The 15,627-nt window shown below is 37.5% G+C and overlaps 1 long non-coding RNA gene across 1 annotated transcript; it reads left to right on the top strand.

Moving 5' to 3' along the window:
* Window positions 1-2,761: 2,761 nt before the first annotated feature.
* On the top strand, window positions 2,762-4,110 carry LOC113291426. Its single transcript, XR_003331635.1, has 2 exons — window positions 2,762-3,086; window positions 3,477-4,110. It is a non-coding gene; the product is annotated as an uncharacterized LOC113291426 (long non-coding RNA).
* The last annotated feature ends 11,517 nt before the right edge of the window (window positions 4,111-15,627 follow it).

The following is a 15,627-nucleotide window of genomic DNA, read 5'->3' on the forward strand; positions in this document are numbered from 1 at the left end:
GAATCTAATCAGGTTTTGATCTAACGGTGAATATTGAATGCTTTGTTACTAAGCTAACATTGATTGCAAACCCTGATTTGAAAGTGTATATAAGGGAGAACTCTAGCAACTGGGAAACCTAATCCCCACACATTCTGTGTGATACTAGTTGTGCTAAGCTAGAGTCGATTCTCCTTTAACCTTTGGTTTCTTCTTCTAAACCAGGTTAACGACTTAAGGACTTCATTGGGATTGTGAAGCCAGACCGATACTACTTTTATCGTTGTTGTGTGGTTTGATCTTGTTGTTTCTATCGTACGAGTACGATTGTAATAATTGGCTTGAGATTGATATCTCCGATAGGCAAGATAGAAAACTAATCACAAACAAACTTCGTCTCATCGTTTGTGATTCCGCAATATCTTTTTTCGCTGCGTCGATTGAGATTATTGTGAGGTGATTGATAATACTAAGCTGTTCTTCGGGAATATAAGTCTGGTATTATTGATTGGTTCATGTTCACCTTGATTTAGCAAAAGACGAAACAAAACTCGTAGGTATATTCGTGGTAGACGGATTTATCTATTATCGTAGACTTTTCAGTGTGATACAGATTTGTTTATTAAAGTCTTCGACTTTGGGTCGTAGCAACTCTTAGTTGTGGGTGAGATCAGGTAAGGGAATCAAGTGCGCAGTATCCTACTGGGATCAGAGACGTATGAGGATAATTGTACCTTGTATCAGTGTGATATTGATTGGGATTCAACTACAGTCCAGACCGAAGTTAGTTTGGAGTAGGCTAGTGTCTGTAGCGGCTTAATACAGTGTGTGTTCAATCTGGACTAGGTCCCGGGGGTTTTCTGCATTTGCGGTTTCCTCGTTAACAAAATTTTGGTGTCTGTGTTATTTCTATTCTGCATTATATTTTTTTATATAATTGAAATATCACAGGTTGTGCGTTGTTCAATCAATTAGAAAATCCGACCTTTTGGTTGTTGGTTTAAATTGATTGACACTTGGATATTGGTATTTGGAACCATCCAAGTTATCTCTCTAGTATTTGACAAAGACTCTCAGATTTCTATTTGCTTGAGTATATATCAAATCGAGAGATTAAGATATAAACTCTTTGATATATTTTTATCTAGATTGAGTCTGACTGTCTAGTTGATTCTCTAGAAAGTATATTGGATTTTGTCCATACAGATTGCTAAGAGAAATATTGGGTGTGGTTGTTAGACTCCCGCTTTTTCAGTACTTATGGAAAGCTAGATGTGATTTCACTTTCAAACAAATTCAGCCTAATGTGGGAGTTATTACTCTCAGGATTAAGCAGCATTTGTGCAATCATAATAGAATACATGCAATGCCAGATCATATCATGAACGACTTCCCTCTTTTACCTGAGGAAGCTGATACTGCCTTCCAACAATTCAAGACTCCTTACACTTGGAATGCAAAAGCAGGATTTGGGAAGCATATCAATATATACACACTACAAGATCCTGAGAATTATGTATATTACACTGCTCTAACTATGACAGATTTTCCAGAAAACATCATTGGCGCTAGCGGACATCCAGGACACTATGGAGAAGGGGGAGTCACAGGAGTGGCAGACCTAGCTTTCCAGTGGGCCAAAGAAATGAAGCATACCAACATTGCAATATCTGCTGAATCAATGGGCGTTCTAGATCGCTTTAAGTTGCTCTACCATGAAGCTGCTCAAGGAAGATTTCATCTTAATTTCTGTGAAAGAAGAAACAGTCAAGAAGACAACTGTAAAAAAATATGGTCATAAACCCCATATCTTTTGTTTTACTGAATCTTAGCATCATCTATCGTAGTCGAAATATGGATGCTTTTAACTTAGCTCTTTCTTGTAAGAACAATGCTGGCAGGCTGAGTGGTGCATCCACTGCCAATGCCAAAACAACTCTTTTGTACTGCTCTTAGTGCCTTTCTAGGCCTAAGATTTTCCTATATAAAAAAAAAGATTCGGACCCAATGCAGCATTTGTGTTTTCATTTTTTCTTCTCGGATATAGTATATTTACTCTTTTTTCATTCTTATTCATTTTTAATATTTCTCTTTTTTAAACTCATTTTGTTTAGGACCATTTACAGAATGGTCGTACTTTTTGTAATTGAGTCACAAAATGGTCACATTTTTGTAATTCGTTCACAAAACAGTCATACTTCCATTCGATTTAACACTTTTGAATAAAACGGTGTTATCTTTTCCTAAAATACCCTTCCCATTTTTGAAGTGGGGTGCTCTAGCGGTGGTGGTGGTGGTGGAAGCTTAAGAATCTTCACTAAACCTCAGAGGAGAAGCAGTGAACCCTTTGAGTGAATGCGGTGTAACGAACCTTAATGTGGTGTAACGATCCTGAATGTTGTGTAACGGTGTGTAAGTGGCGGCACCACCACCTATAAATAGCACCACCGTCAAAACAATTACAATGAAGGCAAAATTTAAAAGAGAAATGTATAAAACAGTCCTACAATTAGGACCCGATTTGCAAAATAGTCATACAGTTACAAACTATTAACAAATCAGTCACATTTTCGTTAGTTAAAGGGTTAAGTCGGTAGGTCCCACCACATCAGAGTTAAATCAGGTAGTAAATTTCCATTTTTGTCCTTAACCTAACTACATTGGATCTGTAACCATAGATCTTGTAAATATTAATCTCTAAGATAATATAGACGGACAGGATAAGTCTGGAGTAAACACCATCTATAACAGTTAGGGTTTTCACTTCCCTTTCATTATTTGCAGCCGTTTCTCTTTCTGTTTCTAATAGCTATGCTCTGCAAAAATGGTGAACGACTGAAGAATTAGGCTGAATGACTGAATGTTCGCAAACATAATTAGGCTGGTAATCACAAACCCATATTGTGAATTTCATATTATTTTCAGAAACCCTAATTTAACGATTTTAGGGATTTTTTTATAAACCAAATTGGGGGATCATGAATTTGAAACTGGAAAGAACATTGAAGAAGTAGGTACGAGTCTGATGGATCTGGTTGTTAAGAAGAAGTTGTTACTGGATTGGAACGGAAGATTAGAGACGCAAAAATGTCAGGAAACGTAAACAGGTGATTGTTCTTTCACCCTCTCAAGCAGTTTGATTCATTTTTAATGTGGGTATTTTTTCATAAACCGTAATTTCAATTTGGGGTTTTATTTAAGAAACCTAACTTCAATTTGGGGATTTCTCAGTAACCCTAATTTTTTGATAGGGAAAATTTGATTTGTGTGGAATGATGTTTAATATGCTAGCTAGATTTTTTTGTGTTGAAATGTTTTGCATGATACTTAGGGTATCCTTTCATACATTTTTTTCTTATCATACATGAACTTCATGATTTACAATATTAATAGATGGTTGTTTGATTTTGTTTCACTATTCTTGCTGGTGGTGGTAATGGAAAGTTATATGGGTTGATAATGATTTTTGGGTTTGTTTTCCATATTCCATATGGTAGTTTTGAAGATGTTGATGGAGGTGGAAATGGACCAACCTGTTAGCATCTGTTGCTGCTGTTGTAGCGGCTCTGAAGATGTTAATGGTGTGGTAAAGGCCCAAATGGTTGTGGTGGTTTTAATTAGATGTTGCTGCTGCTTTTGAAGTTGTTTTTGGTGGTGGAAATGGACCAAGTAGCTAGCTAATGTGGTGGTTTTGAGAAGATGTTGATGGAGGTGGCAATGAAATAAATGGTTGTTGTTGGCTGTACTTGTTCATGGCATTCTGAACATGACCCATCGATTGCTCCTAAGGTTCACTACTCCAGATTCAGGGTCTACATGATGCCATATATTTTTGGTTAACTGTGGTTAAGCTGCTTGAGTTAGAATGGAGGGTATTTTTGAAAAGATTAACAACGTTTTTTTTCCCGAACCGTCGTGTCGGCCACAATGTGATCATTTTGTAACCAAATTGTAAAAGTATGATCATTTTGTAACCGAATTACATAAAGTATGACCCTTTTGTAAATGGCCCAATTTAAAATTGTGTATGGAGGGATAAGTAGGGAGGACACATAGGTAATTTGGTTAACATATTTAACTGTGAGTCATCACTTAACTCTCTTTTTAACGGAAATATGATCATTTTGTTAATAGTTTGTAACAGTAGGATGGTTTTGTGAATCGGGTCCTAATACTATGACCATTTTGCAATATTTCCTTTTATTTACTAGAATTTTTTTCTTTTGACGTATCGTATCTCCTTTTTACTCTCTTAAATATCTTTTTAACTATAAAAAATATTTATCTAAATCCAACAAAACGAAATATTTATTTAACAGTAGGATGTTGTTCAAAAACATTTTCTCAGCAAAACCCACTGAAACACTAGCCGATTGGAGTTTTCTCCTGCTCATATCTACTCCGAAGGAACAGATCTGAGCATGAGAACCTCAAGGTCCTCTACAAATCTCCTAGAACTTCTGATCTTATCCTTCGTTCTTGTTTTTTTTTAATTTTATTTTCATTTTTTTTTAGATCTGAGATTTTCGATTTGGGAACTGTTTTTGAACAACATCCGCTCATCTCTCTGATTTTCAATCTTGTTAATTTAGTCTTCCCTTGCGGCATCTACTTGTTTTTTTTTATATTTGCAGCCTATTTTCAGGGGTCTGGTGATAAACACTTTTTTGTTTCTAATTTGTCCTCAATGTTCCGTATTGTTAATACTCGATTTCGTACTTATTATGGTGTTTTGTGTGTTTGAAGGTATTTTTTGGAAAAAAATATTGTTGGAAAATTCGGCTCGAAAAGTTGATCAGAGCACCCGGAGGACAATTGCTATACGGAACCCCTATTTTTACTAAGTGTCACCCACGGCTATATATAGCCCAATTTTGTCCACAACACCCATTTATCCATCGCACCCATCTTCAACATTCAAACCTGATTTTTGACGGGAAACGGAGCTTTTCACCTGGCAGATTAGGGTTGGAATTTTGGACGTGTTAGAAGGAGACTAAATGGCTAGGATTTGTTGGGATGATGTGAATGAACTTAACAGACCTGGTATGGCTTATTTTGTCGACTGAATTTGACTAAATAATCCGTGAGAAGAAAACAGGGAAACACATACACTGGAAGGAATATTCACGGGATTACAGCGAGTTAGACGTGTGCTGCTCGTGTTTGGAAGGCCCTAACAACTATTTGGAGTACGAAGGAGTTAAATATGGCAATTTGGCAGCTTCAGAACGTGTGTAGAGATCAAAAATCTGAATTATTTCCTAAACTGGCCGTGAAGAATAATGCCGAGTAATGGAGAATTTATATGAAGTAATTACGTGATATTTTGCTGATGTTGGGTTATAAATAGGTGCTGGGTTGTCATAGAATGGGGACGCAGAGAATTGGGAGGATTTGGAACATCACAGAGGCGAAATACAATCACCAGAGAAACCTGTTGCTGCTGCTGCCATTGAAGAACACGAAGAACATTGACTCACAGGCACTGTCGTTCATGCTACAGTGACTGTGACACTTCAGCGGCAGACTTATTTGCTACAGTATCAGTGACACATCCTGTGTATCGTTCTTTGGTTTGTCACACATATAACTGTTACAAACCCGGTTTTTATTATATTTCTCCCTTTTCATCATTTGTAAACCATTCTTTGAGCATAAATGAAATCAACTTTTGAGGGTGTTTCCAACATGATGATGTGCTAATTCTCCCACAACCAAGGCAATGAGGAAGCTATTTACGCATGAATAATTGGTAACTATTTTATTTTCTCTAATTTATAATTTATAATTCACTCAATCACTGCCTTTGCAGAGTTTTTAATTGTTTGCATAATTTTCTTCATTAGTTGTGATTCAATTAGATATGTTATACTTTTTTTAGATAATCTATGCTTAGGGGATACAATTAATATTTGAGAATTTGCCTGATTATATGTGAATTAAGAAATAAGGGACTTCAAAGATAATTAGAGTTTCAGATTATTTATCATAATTTATTCATGTATAATAGTGGAATCAGTGTCTTGGTTATTCCTAATATCTTGAAATCAAATTTTGATCTAAGTTTTCTTTACTTTTAAGTTTTATTAAGTCTAGAATCTTTTGCTTTCACAAGCCTCAACGAACCTTTTACTACAACTCAATTGAAAATCCCATCAATTTTTGGCGCCGCCGACGCGGGCTTGTCTTTAGGCTAGAGTTTTTAGATTTTTTTTTCTTTTTTAGGTTTTTATTTGTTTTTATTTATTTACTTTTGTTCTTCTTTACGTTTTTGGGTTTTTGTCTTTTCTTTACAGAATTTGAAATTTGGAGCGAAAGAAAATTTTGCCAAAGCTTTTGGTGAATACTTAAAGACTTGGAGTAAAAGGCAAAGCGAAAGGAGAGAAAGAAGAAGATTTTTTTTTATTTGAAAAAAAAGAGATATTTTTATTTATTTATTTATTTATTTTTTAGACTTTCCTTTTCTTTTGCACTTTATTTTTGGACGTTGGACTTTAAACTTTGGGACATTATTTTTAAACCCTACGGAAGGGTAGTTTAAATATAAACTGTGTGGAGAGAAGGACGACGATTACGATATCGTCTCGGCCCCTCGGGTTCGTACACTGACATCGGAGTCGGTGGCCAGAGTCGACTTCAAAGGTTCATCCCCCGTCTGGAACGGGAGGTAATTTGTCGAAACACTCGCGAATCCCCTGTCAGCGAGTTACTGTCTTCCTTCGTGTGAATATATGTCGAGGAACTGAAAACGGCTGCTTTAATTTCCTAGTAAAGGGCAAGGACTGGCCATACAAGATAAGGGTTCGGATTTCATCACAGTTCTCTTCTTGCCCGCCTTAGGAAAACGATACTTAACGCGAACCTAAGCTTTAAAATTTGGAATAGAACGAGACCTATAGGATAACGATCTTAATAGGAAAGTCATTCGAAAAATATTGGTTACTCTTTTTAACATACTTCGAAGTTCATGATGGTTTCTGTGAGTTGAATGCGTGACTGCGCCGCCTTGTAATACCGGTGAGACCTTGGGTATCAAAGCTCCACTGAGCTTCCCTCGTCTCGATTCAACTTACTTTGACTCGGATTGATTCCAGAGGGGTTTGCTTAAATTGTAACGAATTCCCTTTCAAAGGATTAGAATCTGGTCTAGAAACAATCTAAGTGGAGCCATCATGCTTTTTGTTTGCTAGAAATCAGTAGGTTTGTTGTGGTAGAGTCAGCCTTGTTTGTGTTTGCATAGAACTTCCCTTCCTTTTAGGATTTTTTTTTTCTTTTTTGTTTTCTTTTGTTTTTTTTAGTGTACGCCTGAGGTCATTAGAGAACGGGCTTGGAAAAGAGACACTCTAGGTCGTTTGATTAGTGAAAAACCTAGTAGTTCTTCTTGTGAAGACAGGGAGCTCGAAGACTCTTCTTTTGAGAGCCATGTTTTTGGAAACTTCAGTTTTAAAAATCTGTCTCTTCGTGAGGAAAGTACCCCTAGTACTTCAACTGTTCCAGCGATGGCAACTTTGAAAGATTACATGTTCCCAACTAGGACCAGCCGAGCTTCGTGCATTAAATTGCCAGCCAATATGGCTAATTTCGAAATAAAACCTAGTATTCTTCAGATGATCCCTATATTCTTAGGAAAATACGATGAGAACCCTTATTTTCATATTAGGGACTTTGAGGAAATCTGTGGGACAGTTAGAATAAAAGACCTTACTGATGAAGTTTTGAAACTTAAGATGTTTCCCTTTTCCTTGAGAGACAAAGCCAAGACCTGGTTGAACAACCTACCATCTGAATCCATTGAAACATGGCAGGAACTTATTGCTGCTTTCTATATGAAATTCTACCCTAAGCATAAAACTGTAGCTGTTAGGCAGAAAATTAGTGCTAGTGTGCAACAAGAGGGAAAGTCTCTTTATAGGTGGTTAGAGAGATTCAATGATCTTCTATCCCAGTGTCCTCACCATGGATTTGATAAGATGAAACTTGTAGAGATTATTTATGATGGTTTAGACTATTCGACCAAAGCCATGGTCGAGTTTATGTGCGCTGGTGAATTCACTAGTAAAAATGCTGATGATGCTTTGACCTTCTTAGGAACCGTCGCTGAAAAATCCCAACAGTGGGAGTCTTGTGTTGAACCCCCTAAAAGACTCTTGGTTAATAGAAGTAGCACCAATGTGGTAGATACAAGTTTTAGTTCAGATGCTAAGTTTGTTGCTTTGTCTAGAAGGTTAGAAGCTGTGGAATTGAATCAGTCTAAACATAGGTCTCTTGTTGAACCTGATGATAGGATTAGAGCCTCTCAAGTCTCTAGTTGTGGAGTAGAACCCAATAACTCGTTTTGGGAAGGTCGGGTTAGTGAAGAACAATCCCATGCTGCCTATAACAATGCTAGGTTTGAAAACCGTCAGAAGTTTGACCATTACTCAGAGACCTACAACCCTGGTTGGAGAAACCATCATAATTTTTCTTGGTCTAAGGACCAGAATCAAGGTCAACCTAGTAATTCTCATCCTCCCCCAGGTTTTGGTTACAATAAGAATTCTTCAGGTCAAGCCCAATTCCATAACCCTTTTGAGAATAGAATGACTAGCTTAGAGGAATCTCTTAGTATACTAAAAAAGAGCCAGGATATGCTATCACAAAGTCAAGAAATGTTAGTAAAGATCCAGGTTAATTTTCAAGAGGAAACCAAGCATAATTTTAAGAATAATTCTCAGTCTCTTGCTAAATTAGAACTTCAAGTCGTCCAGATACCTAAATTCCTTACTGAGAGAGAAGATGAAAGGTTCCCTAGTCATACTGATCCTAATCCAAAGGGAGAGAAATCGTACAATCACGTGAATTCTATTACAACCCTTAGGAGTGGAAAGAAAGTCGACAATAAGGTTGACATGCCTGATGGTGAAATGAGGAGACTGATAGAGTCTCTAAAGAGACCAATGAGGGTCCTAATGAGTCCGGCTTTGTTCCCAGAGCCCCATTCCCACAGCTGCTAGTTCCAACTAAGAGGGAGTCCAACTTTAATGATATATTGGAGGTTTTAAGAAGGTTACTATCAACCTCCCATTATTAGATGCGATTAAGAAGATTCCCTCTTATGCCAAGTTTCTTAAGGACTTGTGTACACGAAAGCGTAAGCTTAATGTCCAAAAGAAAGCCTTCCTAGCTAGTCACGTGAGTTCCATTATTCAGAATACCACTACTCCTAAGTATAAAGATCCAGGGTCCCCTACCATTTCTTGCACAATAGGTAAATACCGTGTTGAGAAAGCGTTGCTTGACTTAGGAGCCAGTGTGAACCTACTCCCATACCATGTGTACCTTAAGCTAGGACTTGGTGAGATGAAACCTACCCATATGACACTTCAGTTAGCTGATAGGTCCATTAAAATTCCTCGTGGTGTGATCGAGGATGTTCTTATTGAGGTCGACAAGTTTATTTATCCAGTGGATTTTGTTATCCTAGATACCCAACCTATCCCTGACCCAGAGAACCAGATACCAGTGATTTTAGGTCGCCCATTTTTAGCAACATCCAATGCGATCATTAATTGTCGAACTAGTATTATGAATTTGTCTTTTGGTAATATGACTATTGAGCTGAATGTCTTTCATATTAGTAAGCTGCCCTCTGAACTGGATAATTCGATCATAGAAGAAGTGAACATGATAGGAACATTAGTCGAGGAATCATTACCAAACACGTTGATAAAAGATCCATTAGAGAAATGCCTAGCTCACTTTGGGATTGATTTTGATGATGATAATGTGATTAATGAGGTGAATGCTTTGTTAGATTCAACCCCTTTGTTAGACACTAGTAATGGATGGAAACCTAAGTTCGAACCACTACCAATTTCTAAGTCTACCATGTTCCTTCGTTAGAAGAGACTCCTAAGTTGGACCTAAAACCATTGCCAGATACCCTGAAGTATGTGTTTTTAGGCCCGTCTGAGACTTTACCTGTGATTATAGCATCCGACTTGGATAGTGATCAGGAAAGTAGGCTAGTGACCGTCCTTCAAAACAACAAGGAAGCTTTAGGGTGGACTATAGAAGACATTAAGGGTATAAGTCCTACTATTTGTATGCATCAGATCTATTTAGAGGAAGATATCAAACCTTCTAGGGAGATGCAACGAAGACTAAACCCTAATATGAAAGAAGTAGTTCGAACCGAGGTTCTTAAGCTGTTAGATGCAGGTATTATCTACCCCATTTCAGACAGTAAGTGGGTCAGCCCCGTTCAGGTTGTTCCCAAGAAATCTGGTATTACTGTAGTCCAGAATGATAACAATGAGTTAATCCCAACCCGAGTGACCACGGGTTGGCGTGTTTGTATTGACTATAGGAAATTGAACAAGGTCACTAGGAAGGACCACTTTCCCCTTCCCTTCATCGACCAGATGCTAGAGAGATTAGCTGGACATAGTTATTACTGCTTTTTAGATGGCTACTCTGGCTATAATCAATTGTTATTGCCCCAGAAGACCAGGAGAAAACCACTTTTACATGTCTCTTTGGTACCTTTGTGTATAGACGCATGCCTTTCGGGGTATGTAACTCCCCTGCGACTTTTCAGCGTTGCATGATGAGCATATTTTCCGATATGGTAGAAATGTTGTTAGAGGTCTTTATGGATGATTTTTCAGTGTTTGGTTCGTCTTTCGATGAGTGCTTGCATCATTTGTCATTAGTGTTGACTAGGTGTAAGGAAAAGAATCTAGTGCTTAATTGGGAGAAATGTCATTTCATGGTTCGATCAGGAATTGTTTTAGGGAATATCGTATCTTCTAAGGGTATAGAGGTAGATAAAGCCAAAGTTGACCTTATCAAGACTTTACAGGTCCCAAAAACCGTAAGAGATATTAGGTCATTCTTAGGGCATGCAGGTTTTTATCGTTGATTCATTAAGGATTTTAGCTTGATTTCTAGACCTCTTTGCAATCTGCTTGCAAAAGATGTTAAGTTTGTCTTTGATGATGCTTGTTTAGAGGCTTTTGAGAAGCTTAAGACTTTACTCACTACCGCCCCCATAGTCCAGGCACCCAAATGGAACCTACCCTTTGAGATCATGTGTGATGCTTCAGATTATGCTATTGGTGTTGTGCTAGGTCAGCGAGAAAACAAATTACTTCATGTGATTTACTATGCTAGCAAAACTCTGAATGATGCCCAGTTGAACTATACCACTACCGAGAAGGAACTGTTAGCCATTGTGTTTGCCTTAGACAAGTTTAGACCCTATCTCTTAGGTTCTAAGATCATCATATATACTGATCATGCTGCTTTGAAATATCTTTTGTCTAAGAAGGATACAAAACCTAGATTGATTAGGTGGATCCTTTTGTTGCAAGAGTTCTCTCCAGACATTAGAGACAAAAAGGGTGCTGAAAATGTAGTAGCAGACCACTTATCTAGGCTAGTTGTTGATTCCCCTGATGATTCCCTTCCTATAAGGGATAGTTTTCCTGATGAACAACTTTTCTTTGTTACCCAATTACCTTGGTATGCGAATATCGTGAACTATCTTGTTACTGGTCGAATGCCCCAACATTGGGGTAAACAAGATCATTCTAGGTTTTTATCCGAGGTTAAGCACTTCTTTTGGGATGATCCTTATTTGTTTAAGTATTTCCAGACCAGATTATTAGGAGATGTATACCTGAGATTGACCAGTGCAGTATTATTTCCTTTTGTCATGATCATGCTTGTGGGGGTCACTTTAGTGCTAAGAAAACTGCTGCTAAGATATTGCAGTGTGGATTATATTGGCCTTCGTTGTTTAAAGACTGCCATAGTTACTGTGTTACTTGTGAACGTTGCCAGAAATTAGGAACCATTTCCCTAGGAATATGATGCCCTTGAACCCGATTTTAATTGTTGAGGTCTGTGGGGTATTGACTTTATGGGACCGTTTCCTAAATATTTTGGTAACCTTTACATCCTTGTCGCCGTAGACTATGTCTCTAAGTGGATTGAGGCGGTTGCGTGTAAAACCAATGACCATAGGGTTGTGATTGAGTTCTTGAAAAATAATATACTTACACGTTGTGGTACACCGCGAGCTATAATTAGTGATGGAGGGTCGCACTTTTGTAATGGGCCTTTTAGGCTTCTGATGAAGAAATATGGTATTACACATAAGGTAGCTACCCCGTATCATCCGCAGACTAGTGGTCAGGTAGAGGTTTCCAATAGGGAGATAAAACGTATATTAGAGAAAACAGTTAATCCTAATCGGAAAGACTGGTCGTCTAGGCTTACTGATGCCTTATGGGCTTTGATAGACACATTTTTGGGGGTATTTGATAGACACATTTTTGTGTCTAATTTGTCCTCAATGTTCTGTATTGTTAGACTCGATTAAATACTTATGGTGTTATTTTATGTTTTGTAGATGTTTCTGAAAATATAAGCTCTTCCGGCGAAATTGGCTTGAAAAGTGGTGTTTTACACCCCAGGATAGAGACTAAAAACACCCCAGAAATGCGCCGGAGGAACCCAGAAAAAATGCTGGAAACGCCCCAGAAAAATTACTTAAGGCACCCCAAAGGACATGTGTTATTTGTACTCCAGCAACGGATAAGGGGCGACCACTGGATAAGGAGTGACCTTCTTCACAAATTCGAAAAAAATATTTTGGCGGGAAAATATTTCTTTTCACAGGCAGATTTTTCGATCGGATTTTGGAGGAGTTTTTGTGCGATTCAATCGCTGAAACTTCATGGGTAGATGTGATATGTCATAGAAAAGCTGGTATGGGTGTTTGTTTCGATCAAATTTGGCTGGATAACTTTGTTTAATCCAAACAGTGAGTTGGAGGATAAACACAAACTTACACGAGTTTAACCGTGTACTGCTCGTGATTGGAAGACTTAATCAATATTCTGGAGCGTGAAGAATGTATAAAAGGAAAGAAACACAGCTGAGAACGCGTGAAAATCATAAAAAAGGGAAGAAAATCTTCCCGAAAATATTTTTTATCACCCGAGTAAAGAGAGGATTATATCGAGTTATGGAGGAGATTTCTTGTGCTGTAGGTGTATAAAAAGGGTCTTGAGGTATCATAGAAGGGGTGTCGAGAGTCTGGGGGGCTGAGGAGAGGCGGAGAAGAAGAAATTCGAGTTTTCCCAAACTCGGTTTCTGCTGCTGCTGCTGTTGATGAACATGAAGAACACGAAGAACGGACCTACATAGACAGTCGTTTTTTAACAGTGTCAGCGACACAGAGGCGAGGGTCGCAGCACAGTGTTTACAGCACTTTCTGTCTGTCGTTTTCTGTAACAGATGGTTTGTAACACTTATAACTGTTACAAACCCGGTTTTATTGTATTTCTCATATTCTCATCATTTGTAAACCATTTTTGAGCATCAATGAAATTCTTTGAGAGGTTTTCCAACATGATGAGCGGATAATTCTCTCACAACCAAGGCAATGAGGAAGTTATTTACGCATGAATAATTGGTAATTATTTATTCTCTCTAATTTATAATTTATAATTCACTCAATCACTGCTTTTGCAGAGTTTTTAATTGTTTGCAAAAAATTTCTTCATTAGTTGTGATTCAATTAGATAGGTTATGCTTTGTTTAGATAATCTATGCTTAGGGGATACAATTAATTTTTGAGAATTTTCCAGATTATTTGTGAATTAAGAAATAAGAGTCTTAAAAGATAATTAGAGTTTTGAAATATGTATCATTCAATTTTGCGTCATAGTGGAATCTAGTGTCTTGGTTACCTCTCGCCCATTTTGTTTATATTTTTGTATATAATTTTATTAAATCTGTAAATTTAATATTCACAAGTCCGAGAGTTTGAACCTCATTACTACAACATCATTCAAAAAAATATTATCATTTTGGCGCCGCCGACGCGGATTTGTTTATAGATTTGTTTTTAGGTTTTATTTTATTTGTTCTTTTTTACGCGTTTTGGTACTTTTGTTTGCTTTCAAATTTGGAGCTAAGCTAAAGAAAAAGTGAAGTGCTGAAAAGAAAGGCGGAGCCCAAAAAGGAAAGAAAAGAGAAATCCAAAAGGAGTGAAGAAGAAGATTTTGTAAATAATTTTTATTTTATTTTTTTAGAAACTGTAATTAAGTTTTTTTTTTTTGGTAAGTTTTATTTGTGGACATTTTTATTTATTATTATTATTTTTAAACCCTACGGAAGGGTACTTTTAAATAAACTGTTTGCAGAGAAGGACGACGGTTACGATATCGCCTCGGCCCCTCGGGTTCGTACACGACATAGGAGTCGTGGACCGAGTCGACTTCAACGGTTCATCCCCCGTCTGGAACGGGAGGTAAGAATTCTAAACACCCGCGAATCCCCTAGCAGCGGGTTTACTGGATGATTTTGTATGCTTATATGTTGAGGACCTGAAATCGGATTTAATTTTCTAGTAAAGGGAAAGGCTTGGCCAAATCAAGATAAGGACTCGGATTTCATCACTGTTTCCTTCTTGCCCGCCTTAGGAACTCGTAACCTACGCGAACCTAAGCCTAAAATTTTGATTAGAACGAGACCGATAGGGTAACGAGCTTAATAGGAAAGTCATTCGAGAAATATTGGTTACTCTTTTAAGCATACTTCGAAGTTCATGATGGTTTCTGTGAGTTGAATGCGTAATTGCGCCTCATTGTAATGCGGTGAGGCCTTGGGTATCAAAGCTCTACGCAGCTTCCCTCGCCTCTATTTAACTTACTTTGACTCGGATTGATTCCAGAGGGGTTTGCTCAAATTGTAACGAATTCCCTTTCGAAGGATTAGAAGCTGGTCTAGAAACAATCTAAGTGGAGCCATCATGCTTTTTGTTTGCTAGATAAAATAGGCTTGTTGTGGTCGAGTCATCCTTCTTTGTGTTTGTTTAGAATTCCCTTGCAGTTAGGATGTCGAACTGGTATTATAATAGCCAATACAATGAGTATCCGAATGAGCAGCTTAGACATTATCCTTTTTATGACCATAGTGTGAATAGTGATTGGGAACGCGAAACCTTTGAAGGTTATGGTCCATACCATTTTGAGCCCAATTACTATCCACATACCCACAGGTCATACGAGCAAAAAAATCTTTCTATTTCTCTAGAAGAGTCTCTCAAGAGTTTCAATGAGTCAGCACGGAAGTTATTTATGAAAGATACTTATAATATTCTTCTCCCAGAAGAGTCCGTAGAGCGGTCAAATAAGATATCTCTAGAAGAGACCCTCAAGCAATTTACTGAGAATACAAACATGATTGTGGGAAAACTTGCTCAGGATAGTCTTAATTTCCAGTGTAGTTTTCCCAATACCACCCTCGAAAATAAGGATAGTTTTTATTCACATAATCAAGATGACGAGGTTAGAATTGGTAACACTACTTGTTTTGATAAGGTTCGATCATTTTCATGTTATTATAGTGATGATTATGATGAGGATAGTATTGATGAAGAACATGAAATATGTAGGCATAGTGATCAGGAATTTGTTACTCCGGTTGAGCTTTATAATGATCGTGTTATTTCTAGTACAAATCCAAATAATTTTAATAATTATTCACCTATTCAAAAGGATGTGGATTTGACTAGAGATACCATCGTTTTAGACGATGTAGTTCATGATCCTTTAGCCTGCAATATGTTGGATAATCCATTATTTGATG

This window comes from Papaver somniferum, chromosome 1 (assembly GCF_003573695.1).
Source record: "Papaver somniferum cultivar HN1 chromosome 1, ASM357369v1, whole genome shotgun sequence".
Taxonomy (NCBI): domain Eukaryota; kingdom Viridiplantae; phylum Streptophyta; class Magnoliopsida; order Ranunculales; family Papaveraceae; genus Papaver; species Papaver somniferum.